This window comes from Polypterus senegalus, unplaced genomic scaffold (genome assembly GCF_016835505.1).
Source record: "Polypterus senegalus isolate Bchr_013 unplaced genomic scaffold, ASM1683550v1 scaffold_2699, whole genome shotgun sequence".
In the NCBI taxonomy this organism is placed as follows: domain Eukaryota; kingdom Metazoa; phylum Chordata; class Cladistia; order Polypteriformes; family Polypteridae; genus Polypterus; species Polypterus senegalus.
This window is the reverse complement of record NW_024383052.1, coordinates 11,550-25,974: the sequence shown is the minus strand read 5'-3', so window position 1 is coordinate 25,974 and position 14,425 is coordinate 11,550. Positions and strand designations below refer to the sequence as shown.

The following is a 14,425-nucleotide window of genomic DNA, read 5'->3' as shown; positions in this document are numbered from 1 at the left end:
CTGTTTCAGAAGGATAATTTTATCAAGAGAACGGTTTTTTTCCCATCCCAAACTAAACGCGGTTCTCTTCTTTTTTCCCTCGATCTGATTAGAAGCACCAAGAAATGTACAATTCGGGAGGGCTTTTTTGTCCCAGTGGCCTAAGGGAATGGCATTGGCCACCTAAGCCGGTTGTGGGTTGAGTCCCATCTGGGATGTCTTGCTCAAAACTGCCTTTCACAGTACATTCAGTGTGAGGCCTTTTGCCAAAGCCTAGGTAACTTGAGTGAAAATGTCAGATGCCATTTCCTTCTTCCCCTTTCCCTTGTCTGTGTCTGTTTCCTTTTTGTGTCTCTCAATCTCTATCTCTCTCTTTCAGAATAAAGTAAAGACATCTAACAAAATTCCAATGACAATCTCTGATTTTAAGCGGTTTCCTCTATTCCTCCTTCTTCTTTATCTTATTCTTTTTTCGGCTCTTAAACCTTACTGGCTCCCTCCAATGGAAGGAATTTGGAGGGAATCAAGTTAAATCCCACCTGCCTAATGGTGTGTGTTCTTTTTTTGATTTTTCCACACAATTTCTTACCTCTTTACTGCTTGGAGGCTCTTCCAAAGTGTTTGGTGGAGGCTGAACTCTTCCGCCTAACAAGCTAATTCCTTTAAAAGCACGGCAGAATTAAGAGAAAACAGCATCGAAATCAAAGCTGCATGCAAATATCCCCCTGTAGGACCCAAATTACGGCTGATATCTTGAATGATTGTACCTAAGGCATAAATCTTCAACAATTCCGTGGTTGAATTTCTTTCTCTTCACGGTTTCCTGTCACGTTCTCCGAGGCTTCATACCTTTAATTTTTGCTGTGAAATCTTAACTGTCTGAAAGTCCTAAGTAAATCAATCTTCTTCCTGTTTTACAAAAGGTTCTTTATCACGACGGGAAACCATTGAAGGTTGTTCACCGAGCTGCTTGTATCCAAGTGAATTGGCATTCAGAAACAAAGAGGGTGGGAGTTAGCAGGTGGGCCGGAGGGGTGCTGGGCCCATAACCCGAGGTGATGGATCGAAACCATCCTCTGCTATGCCGTCTTGATGGGAGGTGGCCCTCACCTGTCTTTCTCTTTCCTTATGCAGTCATTGCCCTGAATTTTGTAGCAGAAGCAACGGTAGAAAACCACTGCATTGTTGAAAGTATTACAAAAAAAAGCGGCTCCTCCATGAGCTAAGCGGTTCTCTTCTCTTTTTTTCCTCGCCCATCTGATTAGAAGCACCAGAAATGTACAATTCCCGGAGGGGCATTTTGTCCCGTGGCCTAATGGATAAGGCTTTGGCCTCCTAAGCCAGGGATTGTGGGTTTGAGGGCCATCGGGGTGTCTTCTCAAAACTGCCCTTTCACAACATTCAGTGTGAGGCCTTTTGCCAAAAGCCTAGGTAACTTGGTAGAAAATGTCAGATGCCATTTCCTTCTTCCCTTTCCCTTTGTCTTTTCTGTTTCCATTTGTGTCTCTCAATCTCTATCTCTCTCTTCAGAATAAAGTAAAGACATCTAACAAAATTCCAATGACAATCTCTGATTTTAAGCGGTTCCTCTATTCCTCCTTCTTCTTTATCTTATTCTGTTTTCAGCTCTTAAACCTTGACTGGCTCCTCAATGGAAGGAATTTGGAGGGCAGATACAGAGATTAAATCCCCCCTGCCCTAATGGTGTGTGTTCTATTTTGATTTTTCCAGCACAATTTCTTACCTCTTATTACTTGGAGCTCTTCAAAGTGTGTTAGTGGAGGCTGAACTCTTCCGCCCTAACAAGCTAATTCACGTTAAGCACTTGACAGAATTAAGAAAACAGCATCTGAAATCAAGCTGCATGCAAATATCCACACAATGTAGGACCTAATGCAGGCTGATATCTTGAATGATTTGTACCTAAGGCATAAATCTTACAGCAATTCCGCATTAGTTGAATTTTCTTTCTCTTCGCGGTTTCCTGTCCACGTTCTCGGGCTTCATACCTTTAATTTTGCTGTGAAATCTTAACTGTCTAGAGAAGTCCTAAAAGTCACATCAATCTTCTTACCTGTTTTTTACAAAAGAGTTCTTTATCACGACTGTGAAACCATTAGCAAGTTGTTCTGCAAGAGCTGCTTGTATCAGTGAATTGGCATTCAGAAACAAAGGGTGAGAGTTAGCAGAGTGAAGCATGTGAGCGTGCCTGGGCCCATAACCCAGAGGTCAATGGATCGAAACCATCTTCTGCTATGCCGTCTTGATGGCAGGGTGAAAGCCCCTCACCTGTCTTTTTCATTTCATATGCAGTCATTGCCACTGAATTTTTATGCAGAAGCAGCGGTGAAACCACTGCATTGTTAGAGTATTACAAAGAAAGAAAGCGCTCCTCCATGAGCTAAGCGGTTCCTCTTCTCTTTTTTCCCTCGCCCGATCTGATTAGAAGCACCAAGAAATGTGTACAATTCAGGAGAGGGGCATTTTGTCCCAGTGGCCTAATGGATAAGGCATTGTACTCCTAAGCCAGGGATTGTGGGTTTTGGCAGGTCCATCTGGGATGTCTTGCTCAAAACTGCCCTTTCACAGTACATTCAGGGTGGGGCCTTTTGCCAAAAGCCTAGGTAACTTGGTAGAAATGTCAGATGCCATTTCCTTCTTCCCCTTTTCCCTTTTTCTGTGTCTGTTTCCATTTGTGTCTCTCAATCTCTATCTCTCTCTTTTCCAGAATAAAAGTAAAGACATCTAACAAAATTCCAATGACAATCTCTGATTTTAAGCGGTTTCCTCTATTCCTACTTCTTCTTTATCTTATTCTGTTTCAGCTCTTAAACCTTATTTGGCTCCTCAATGGAAGGAATTTGGAGGGCAGATCACGGAGATTAAATCCCACCTGCCCTAATGGTGTGTGTTCTATTTTTGATTTTCCAGCATTTCTTACATCTTATTACTGGCAGGCTCTTCCAAAGTGTGTTGGTGGAGGCTGAGCTCTTCGGCCCTAACAAGCTAATTCACGTTAAGCGCCGGCCAGAATTAAGAAAGAAAACAGCATCTGAAAATCAAAGCTGCATGCAAATATCACACAATGTAGGACCCTATTGCGGCTGATATCTTGAAATGATTGTACCCTGAGCATAAATCTTCAACAATTCCGCATTAGTTGAATTTTCTTTTCTCTTCCACGCGGTTTCCTGTCCACGTTCTCGGGCTTCATGCTTTAATTTTTTGCTGTAGGGAAATCTTAACTGTCTGAGAAGTCTAAAGTCATCAATCTTCTTACCTGTTTTACAAAAGAGTTCTTTATCACGACTGTGAAACCATTGTAAGTTGTTCACCAGGCTGCTTGTATCAAGTGAATTGGCATTCAGAAACAAGGGGTGGGAGTTAGCAGAGTGATGGGCGCCCAGCCCAGGCATGCTGGGCCCATAACCCCAGAGATTACGATGGATGAAACCATCCTGTAAATGTGATGGTGTCAAGCGGCTCCTCCATAGGCTAAGCGGTTTCTCTTCTCTTTTTTTCCCTCGCCGAATCTGATTAGAAGCACCAAAATGTACAATTCAGGAGGGAGCATTTTGTCCCAGTGGCCTAATGGATAAGGCATGGCCTCTAAGCCAGGGATTGTGGGTTCGAGTCCCCTCTGGGATGTCTTGCTCAAAACTGCCCTTTCACAGTACATTCAGTGTGAGGCCTTTGCCAAAAGCCTAGGTAACTTGGTAGAAAATGTCAGATGCCATTTCCTTCTTCCCTTTCCCTTTGTCTGTGTCTGTTTCCATTTGTGTCTCTCAATCTCTATCTCTCTCTTTCAGAATAAAGAGTAAAGACATCCTAACAAAATTCCAATGACAATCTCTGATTTTTAAGCGGTTTCCTCTATTCCTCCTTCTTCTTTATCTTATTCTGTTTTTCAGCTCTTAGAAGAAGCCTTGACTGGCTCCTCCAATGGAAGGAATTTGGAGGGGCAGATCTGAGATTAAATCCCTGCCTAATGGTGTGTGTTTCTATTTTTGATTTTTTCAGCACAATTTCGCACACCTCTTATTGCTGCTTGGAGGCTCTTCCAAAGTGTGTTGGTGGAGGCTGAACTCTTCGCCTAACAAGCTAATTCCGCGTTTAGCACTTGACAGAATTAAGAAAGAAAACAGCATCTGGGAAATCAAAGCTGCGTACAAATATCCACACAATGTAGGACCTATTACGGCTGATGTCTTGAATGAGATTGTACCTAAGGCATAAATCTTCCAGCAATTCCGTGGTTGAATTTTCTTTCTCTTCACTTGGGTTTTCCTGTCACGTTCTCAGGGCTTCATACAGCTGGTACAGCTGTGAAATCTTAGCAATGCAGGGGTCCTAAGAATCACATCAATCTTCACCTGTTTACAAAAGTTCTTTATCAACTGTAAAACCATTATAAGTTGTTCACAAAACTGCTTGTATCAAGTAATTAGCATTCAGAAACAAAGAGGTAGGAAGTGCCAAGTGAATTGCAGCGGAAGCGTGCTGAGCCCATAGCAGAAGGTCAATGGATCCGAAACCATATTCTGCTATACGTCTTGATGGCAAGGGTAGCCCTCACCTGTCTTTCTCATTTCCTTATGCAGTCATTGCCACTGAATTTTGTAGCAGAAACAGCGGTAGAAAACCACTGCATTGTTGAAAGTATTACAAGAAAAGCGCTCCTCCGCCAGGCTAAGCGGTTCTCTTCTCTTTTCCCTCGCCGATCTGATTAGAAGCACCAAAAGAAATGTGTACAATTCAGGCAGGCACATGTCTTGTCTCAGTGGCCTAATGGATAAAAGCATTGGCCTCCTAAGCCAGGGATTGTGAGTTAGGAGATCCCATCTGGGATGTCTTGCTCCAAAACTTTGCCCCTTTTCACAGTACACATTCAGTGTGAGGCCTTTTGCCTAAAAAGCCTAGGCCAACTTGGTAGAAAATGTCAGATGCCATTTCCTTCTTCCCTTTCCCTTTTGTCTGTGTCTGTTTCCATTGTCTCTCAATCTCTATCTCTCTCTCTTTCAGAGATAAAGAGTAAAGACATCTAACAAAATTGTGACAATCTCTGATTTTAAGCGGTTTTCCTCTATTCCCTCCTTCTTCTTTATCTTATTCTGTTTTCAGCTCTTAAACCTTGACTGGCTCCCTCCAATGGAAGGAATTTGGAGGGGCAGATCACCCGGAGATTAAATTACCTGCCTAATGTGGTGTGTGTTCTATTTTGATTTTTCCAGCACAATTTCTTACCTCTTATTACTGCTTGGAGGCTCTTCCAAAGTGTGTTGGTGGAGGCTGAACTCTTCCGCCTAACAAGCTAATTCACGTTAAGCACTTGACAGAATTAAGAAGAAAACAGCATCTGAAATCAAAGCTGCATGCAAATATCCACACAATGTAGGACCCTATTACGGCTGATATCTTGAATGATTGTACCTAAGGCATAAATCTTCAACAATTCACGTGGTTGAATTTTCTTTCTCTTCACGGTTTCCTGTCACGTTCTCCCGAGGCTTCATACCTTTAATTTTTGCTGTGAAATCTTAACTGTCTGAGAAGTCCTAAAGTCACATCAATCTTCTTACCTGTTTTTACAAAAGAGTTCTTTATCCACGACTGTGAAACCATTAGCAGTTGTTCACCAAGAGCTGCTTGTATCCAAGTGAATTGGCATTCAGAAACAAAGAGGTGGGAGTTAGCAGAGTGGCGCAGGGAAGCGTGCTGGGCCCATAACCCAGAGGTCGATGGATCGAAACCATCCTCTGCTATGCCGTCTTGATGGCAGGTGGCCCTCACCTGTCTTTCTCATTTCCTTATGCAGTCACCACTGAATTTTGTAGCAGAAGCAACGGTAGAAAACCACTGCATTGTTGAAAGTATTAAAAGAAAAAAAGGGGCTCCTCCATGAGCTAACGGCCTCTTTTTTCCCTCGCCGATCTGATTAGAAGCACCAAGAAATGTACAATTCCAGGAGGGAGCATTTTGTCCCAGTGGCCTAATGGATAAGGCATTGCCTCCTAAGCCAGGGATTGTGGGTTCGAGTCCCATCTGGGATGTCTTGCTCAAAACTGCCCTTTCACAGCATTCAGTGTGAGGCCTTTTGCCAAAACCCTAGGTAATTTGGTAGAAAATGTGATGCCTTTTCCCTTCTTCCCTTTCCTTTGTCTGTGTCTTTTTCCCATTTGTGTCTCTCAATCTCTACCCTCTCTTTCAGAAAAAAGAGTAAAGACATCTAACAAAATTCTAATACAATCCTGATTTTAAAGCGGTTCCTCTATTCCTCTATCTCTTTATCTTATCTGTTTTCAGCTTTAAACCTTGACTGGCTCCTCAATGGAAGGAATTTGAGGGGCGATACAGGTTAAATCCCACCTGCCCTATGGTGTGTGGTCCTATTTTTGATTTTCCAGCACAATTTCTTACCTCTTATTACTGTTGAGGCTCTTCCAAAGTGTTTGTGTGGAGGCTGAACTCTTCGCCTACGCAAGTAATTCACGTCTAATTTGACAGAATTAAGAAGAAACAGCATCTGAAATCAAGCTGCATGCAAATATCCACACATGTAGGACCATTCGGCTGATATCTTGGAATGATTGTACCTAAGGCATAAATCTTCAACAATCATGGGTTGAATTTTCTTCTCTTCACGGTTTCCTGTCAGCTTCTCGAGGCTTCTACCTTTAATTTTGGCTGCAAATCTTTAACTGTCTAGAAGTCCAAAGTCACATCAATCTCTTACTGTTTTTACAAAAGAGTTCTTTATCCACGACTGTAAACCATTAGCAAGTTTCCCAAGTACTGCTTATCCAATAATTGGCATTCATGAAACAAAGAGGCTGGGAGTTAGCAAGTGGGCAGCGAAGCCTGCTGGGCCCATAACCCAGAGGTGATGGATCGAAACCATCCTCTGCTATGCCGTCTTATTGCAGTGGTGGCCTCACCTGTCTTTCTCATTTCCTTATGCAGTCTTGCCACTGAATTTTGAGCAGAACACGCTAGAAAAACCACTGCATTGTTGAAAGTATTACAAGAAAGAAACGCATCCTATACTAACTGTTCTCTTCTTTTACCTCGCGATCTGATTAGAGCACCAAGAAATTGTACAATTCCAGGAGTACATTTTGTCCCAGTGGCTCTAATGGATAAGGCATTGGCCTTAAGCCAGGGTTCTGGGTTCAGTCCCATCTGGGATGTCTTGCTCAAAACTGCCTTTCACAGTACATCCAGTGTGAGGCCTTTTTCAAAAAGCCTAGGTAACCTAGAAAATTTCAGATGCCATTTCCTTTTCCCTTCTTGTTGTGTCTGTTTCCATTTGTGTCTCAATCTCTATCTCTGTTCCCAGAATAAAGAGTAAAGACATTACAAAATTCCAATGACAATCTCTGTTTTAAGCGGTTCCTCATTCCTCTTCTTCTTTATCTTATTCTGTTTCAGCCTAACCTTGACTGGCCCTACACAATGGAAGGAATTTGAGGGGCAGATACGAAGTTAAATCCCACCTGCCTAATGGTGTGTGTTCTATTTTTGATTTTCCAGCACAATTTTACCTTATTACGTTGGAGGCTCTTCCAAAGTGTCTTGTGGAGGCTGAACTCTTCCGCCTAACAAGCTAATTGCGTAGCACTTGCAGAATAAGACAAACAGCTACTTGAAATCAGCTGCTGCAAATACCAGTATGTAGGACCTAATACGGCTGATATCTTGAATGATTGTCTAAGGTATAAATCTTCAACAATTCAGGTTGAATTTTCTTTTCTTCACGGTTTCCTGATCACGTTTCCCGGGCTTCATCCTTTAATTTTTCTGTGAAATCTTAACTGTCTGAGAAGTCCCAAAGTCACATCAATCTTCTTACCTGTTTTACAAAAGAGTTCTTTATCCACGACTGTGAAACCATTACAATTGTTCACCAAGAGCTGCTTGTATCCAAGTGAATTGGCATTCAGAAACAAAGAGGGTGGGAGTTAGAGAGTAGGTGCAGCGAAGCGTGCTGGGCCCATAACCCGATCGATGGATCGAAACCATCCTCTGCTATGCGCTTATGGCAGGGTGGCCCTCACCTGTCTTTCTATTTCCTTATGCAGTATTGCCACGAATTTTGTGCAGACAACGGTAGAAAACCACTGCATTGTTGAAAGTATTATAAAAAACGCTCCTCCATGATCTAAACGGTTCTCTTTCTTTTTTCTCGCGATCTGATTAAAGCACCAAGAAATGTACAATTCCAGGAGGAGCATTTTGTCCCAGTGGCCTAATGGATAAGGCATTGGCCTCTAAGCCAGGGATTGGGGTTAGAGTCCCATCTGGGATGTGCTTGTCAAACTCCCTTTCACAGTACATTCAGTGTGAGGCCTTTTGCCAAAAGCCTAGGTAACTTGGTAGAAAATGTCAGATGCCATTTCTTTCTCACTTTCCTTTATCTGTGTCTGTTTCATTTGTGTCTCTCAATTCTATTTCTCTTCAGAATAAAGAGTAAAGACATCTAACAAAATTCCAATGACATCTCTGATTTTAAGCGGTTTCCTAATTCCTCCTTCTTCTTTGATCTTATTCTGTTTTCAGCTCTTAACCTTGACTGGCCTCCAATGGAAGGAATTTGGAGGGGCAGATCGTCTAAATCCCACCTCCTCAATGGTGTGTGTTCTATTTTGATTTTTCCAGCACAATTTCTTACCTCTTATTACTGCTTGGAGGCTCTTCCAAAGTGTGTTGGTGGAGGCTGAACTCTTCCGCCTAACAAGCTAATTCAGTAAGCACTTGACAGAATTAAGAAGAAAACAGCATCTGAAATCAAAGCTGCATGCAAATATCCACACAATGTAGGACCCTATTACGGCTGATATCTTGAATGATTGTACCTAAGGCATAAATCTTCAACAATTCACGTGGTTGAATTTTCTTTCTCTTCACGGTTTCCTGTCACGTTCTCGAGGCTTCATACCTTTAATTTTTGCTGTGAAATCTTAACTGTCTGAGAAGTCCTAAAGTCACATCAATCTTCTTACCTGTTTTTACAAAAGAGTTCTTTATCCACGACGTGAAACCATTAGCAAGTTGTTCACCAAGAGCTGCTTGTATCCAAGTGAATTGGCATTCAGAAACAAAGAGGGTGGGAGTTAGCAGAGTGGCGCAGCGGAAGCGTGCTAGGCCCATAACCCAGAGGTCGATGGATCGAAACCATCCTCTGCTATGCCGTCTTGATGGCAGGGTGGCCCTCACCTGTCTTTCTCATTTCCTTATGCAGTCATTGCCACTGAATTTTGTAGCAGAAGCAACGGTAGAGAAAACCACTGCATTGTTGAAAGTATTACAAGAAAGAAAGGGCTCCTCCATGAGCTAAACGGTTCTCTTCTCTTTTTTGCCTCGCCGATCTGATTAGAAGCACCAAGAAATGTACAATTCCAGGAGGGAGCATTTTGTCCCAGTGGCCTAATGGATAAGGCATTGGCCTCCTAAGCCAGGGATTGTGGGTTCGAGTCCCATCTGGGATGTCTTGCTCAAAACTGCCCTTTCACAGTACATTCAGTGTGAGGCCTTTCCCAAAAAAGCCTAGGTAACTTGGTAGAAAATGTCAGATGCCATTTCCTTCTTCTTCCCTTTGTCTGTGTCTGTTTCCATTTGTGTCTCTCAATCTCTATCTCTCTCTTTCAGAATAAAGAGTAAAGACATCTAACAAAATTCCAATGACAATCTCTTTTAACGTTTCTCTATTCTCCTTCTTTATCTTTCTTTCAGCTCTTACCATTCTCCCTCCAATGGAAGGTTGGAGGCAGATCGGGAAATTATCCCTCCAAGGTTTGTGTTTTTTTGTTTTCACCAATTCTTATCTCTTTTTCTTTGGACCATCATTTGGGGTATTTACCTTCTAAGGGCTCTTATTAAGTTTTTGACGAATTAAAAAACAGATCTGAAATCAAAGCTGGAGAATAAACAAAGGACCATACGTTGAATTGAATGTTGTACCAAGGAAAACTTCAACCATTCTGTTGAATGTTTTCTCTAGGGTTTCTGCCTTCCTCTTTAATTTATTCTTATTAGTTTTAATCAATTCAGTAATCTAAATTTCATTACTTCTTTTTCAAAGAGTTCTTTAGCATGAACCATTAAATTTTTCACAAAGTTGTTTATCCAATGAATTGGCATTCAGAAAATGGAGTTACAGAGTGTGGCAGTCGAACAGAAACCAAAGCAGGTGGTCAACATGCTTTTTCCCCTTACAGGGTGGTCAAACCATCCCTTTTCCTTTATGCAGTTTCCACGATTTTACAGACTTAGAGATGCCAGTTGTTGAAAGTTAAGAAACGCCCATGGCTAAACCCCCTTTTTATTTCCACGTCTGTTAAGCACCAAGAAATCTCAATTCCGGCGTTTTGTCCCAGTGGCCAAGATAAAGGCATGGCTTGCCAGGGATTGGTTAGGAGGTCCCTCTGGGATTTCTTGTCAAACTGCCCTTCCCAGACATTCATGTCAGGCCTTTTGCCAAACCGTCATGTAGAATTGCCACTGTTCTGTAGCATTGTCGTGTCTGTTTCCTTTTCCTTCACTTCTTTCTTTAGATAAATAATCTACAAAATTCAATGACAATCTTGCATTTTAAGCGTTTCCATCTTTCTTTCTTCTTTATTCTTTCCCTTTAAATCTTGACTGGCTCACTCCAATGGAGAATTTGGGGATCAAACATTAGAATCCCACTGCCTAATGTATTGTTCATTTTGATTTTTCGACAATTCTATTTGATTCTGAGGGTCTTACCAATTCTTATGGAGGCTGACTTTCACTTTAACAGTAATTTTAACTGCACAATAAATAACGCTGAATTTAAAGTGAGAAGATAACCCATTAAGACTAATTAGCAACTTGAATGTGAAGAAACGCTTAAATTAATGGTCAATTTCTTACATTTCCGATATCCGGGTTATCTTTAATTTTCAGTGAAATCTTACTTCCGAGGTTAATCTAATCTTTCTTACCTGTTTTAAGAGTTCTTATCCATAATAAACCTTGAATTTTCTAAGTCTTATGTCCAATGAATGCATTAGAACAAGGGGGAGTTCAGGTTGGATGGAAGCATGAGGCCCAAAGAGGTTTTTAGAGATGGCTCGTGCAGCCGGATGGCAGGTGGCCGCATCTACCATACCACTGAATGTCGCAACTCTCTATGCAGTCCATGCATGGAAATTTTCAAACAGCTCTCCATAGCTACGGATTTTTGTATAGAATCGTGAAGAACCAATGTACAATTTAGGAGGACATTTTGCCCCAGAGGCCTAATGGTAGCTTTGGCTCCATAGCCTAGGATTGGGTCAGATTGGAGCTTCCAAGCCCCTTTCCATGTCCTAATGGATGGGCCTTTGCTCAAACCTGGAATTGAGTAAAGCCATTCAATCCTTCTTCATCCGCTTTCAGTCTTTCTTTTCTGTTTCCAATCTTAACTTTTAGAATAAAGAACATCCTATCACTTTCCAATGACAATTAGTTTCAATTTCCTCTATCCTTCTATCTTTTCTTCAATTCTCTTACTCTTAACTTATCTTCCAATGGAAGGAATTTGAGGCGTCCTGAAGTTAATTCTCCTGCTATCTGTGTTACTTTTTCTTTCCCAGAATGTCTTTCTTTGTATTGAGCACTTCCAAGCTTTGGTGGGGTACTTTCCCTTCAAGCTAATTCCTTAACTTGACAATTAAGTAAAAAGAGCATTGAAATCAAACTGCAAAAACCTAACAATTAGCATATACTAAAATGATTGACTAAAGGCTAATTCAAAATTCACCAAGTTGATTTTCTTTCTCTTCACGGTTGCCTTGTTTTCCCAAGGTTCTCTTTAATTTTTGCTTTTAAATCTTACTGTCTGAAACCCTTCAAGCTTCTCTTATTTTGTACAAAAGTTCTTTACCTGACTGTAAAAATTCATTTTACTGATACAAAGGGTTTGTTCACCAGTGTTTTAACAAGAGGGATTCCAAAAGCGCGGGTGCAGTAATGATCAGCAAGGGTGGGACAAACAGAGGTTGAGGCTGGGCCCCCTTCTATCGGGACACTCCTCCTTTTTCTATTGGGGCCACTCCTTTTGATTCAAAAGCAGTAACCTCCAATTAGCGAACACTAAAACAACTCCATTGTAGAGTACAAAATCTTCCCAGAGATGTTCATCCTAATGATGCATTGGTTAAGCAGATGTCGATTCAGGAGGTTGTCCATGCAAAGGTGGGCATTTGGCCCCCAACAGGTTTGTCAAAAGCCCTACTGGATGTATTGCAGAACTGCCTTTCCTCCACATTCCTGTAGTGTTGAAATAAATGGGCAATTCTTCTCCTTCGCTTTCTTCTTTCCATTGTGTCTCTTCTTTTTCAAAGTTCTTCTAGAATAAGTGACTTAACAATTCATGCAGTCTCTTGAGCCCTTCTTATATTTCTTTTGTCATTTAAAACCTCCCTGAAGGGTGTGATGGATGATTTGAGGCAATCTACCGTTAATGGCTTCCTAATGTTGATGTGTCTGTTATTTCCTACAAATTCTTAAGCTCTTCAAATTGAGGTGACGGATCTTCAAAACTCATCGCAAATACAAGAATAATAGACCCAGACTTGAAAAGATTTACAAAGTCTACAATTACACCATGGTTGATTTTGCTGTTTTCTTATGATATTTCCAGGCTTCATCTTAATTTTTGTTTTACTTCCGCACGTTCCTCGTCCCTTTAGAACTTTATACGCTTAAAAAGTAATTTTTAAAATTTTTTTTTAAAATTTTTTTCCTTTTACAGGTGATTGTACCTAAGGCATAAATCTTCAACAATTCACGTGGTTAAATTTTCTTTCTCTTCCCGGTTTTTCCTGTCACGTTCCCCGGAGGTTTCCCTTCCCTTTTTAATTTTTTTGCTGTGAAACCCTTTGTCGAAAGTCCAAAAAGTCCTCAATCTTCTTACCTTTTTTTAAAAAAGTTCTTTACCCACGACGGGAAACCATTGGAAGTTGTTCACCAAGAGCTGCTTGTACCCAAAAGGAATTGGCTTTTCAAAAACCCAAAGAGGGGGGGAGTTAGCGGGTTGGCCCTTGGCCCCAGGGTGCTGGGCCCAAAACAAAAGGGTTTGATGGATCAAAAACCATCCCTGCTTTTCCGTCTTGATGGCGGGGTGGCCCTCACCCTGCTTTCTCATTTCCTTATGCAGTCATTCCCCACTGAATTTTGTAGCAAAAACAGGGAAAAACCCCCATTGTTGAAAGTATTACAAAAAAAAAGCGGCTCCTCCATGAGCAAAACGGTTCCTCTTCTCTTTTTCGCCGATCTGTTTTAGAAGCACCAAGAAATGTAAAATTTCCCCAGGAGGGAGCATTTTTCCCAGGGGCCCCTAATGGAAAAGGGGCATTGGCCCCCTAAGCCAAGGGGGTTTGTGGGTTCAGCCCCATCTGGGATGTTTTTCCCCAAAACTCCCCTTTTCACAGTCTTTCCCGTTTTGGGGGCCTTTTCCCAAAAACCCCTAGGTAGCGGTAGAAAATGTAAAGATGCCATTTCCTTTTTCCCCTTTTCCCCTTTGTCTGTGTCTGTTTCCATTTTTTTTCTCTCAATCTCTATCTCTCTCTTTCAGAATAAAAAAGTAAAGACATCAAAAAAATTCCCAAGGGCAATCTCTGTTTTTTAACCCGGTTTTCCTCTATTCCTCCTTCTTCTTTATCTTTTTTCTGTTTTCAGCTCTTAAATTGACTGGCTCCCCCCAAGGGGAAGGAATTTGGGGGGCGAACGAGTTTAAAATCCCCCCCTGTAATTGTGTGTTCTATTTTGTTTTTTCCAGCAAAATTTTCTTACCTCTTTTTTGCTTGGGGCTTTTCCCCAAAGTGTGTTGGTGGAGGCTGAACTCCCCCCCCTAAAAAAGCAAATTCACTTTTAAGCATTTGGGCAAATTAAAAAAAACAGCATCAAATCAAAACTGCAAAATATCCACAATGAGGACCCTTTTCGGCTGATATCTTAAATTTGGTTGTACCTAACCCCTTCTTCAACAATTTCCCGGGTGGTTAAATTTTTCTTTTTTTCCCCGGGGTTTTCCCTTCCCGTTCTCGGGGTTTCCCTTCCTTTTAAATTTTTTGCTGTGAAATCTTAACTGTCTGAGAAAGTCCAAAAGTCACTCAATCTTCTTACCTGTTTTTAAAAAAGAGTTCTTTATCCCGACTGTAAAAACCATTAGCAAGTTGTTCAAAAAACTGCTTGTATCCGTGAATTGGCATTCAGAAACAAAAGGGGGGGTTTAAGGGGGCCCAAGGGGAAGGCTGCTGGGCCCCCCCAAAATTCGATGGTAAAACCATCCTCTGCTATGCCGTCTTGATGGCAAAATTGGCCCTCCCCTGTTTTTTCTCTTTTCCTTATGCAGTCTTTCCCCCACAAAATTTTTGTAGCAGAAGCAACGGTAAAAAACCACTGCATTGTTAAAAGGGAATTACAAAAAAGGGGCTCCTCC

The 14,425-nt window shown here is 41.5% G+C and overlaps 1 non-coding gene across 1 annotated transcript; it reads left to right on the top strand.

Annotated features, from left to right (window-relative positions):
• Positions 1 to 9,391: 9,391 nt before the first annotated feature.
• Positions 9,392 to 9,464, top strand: trnar-ccu. The gene has a single exon. It is a non-coding gene; the product is annotated as a tRNA-Arg (tRNA).
• Positions 9,465 to 14,425: the final 4,961 nt, after the last annotated feature.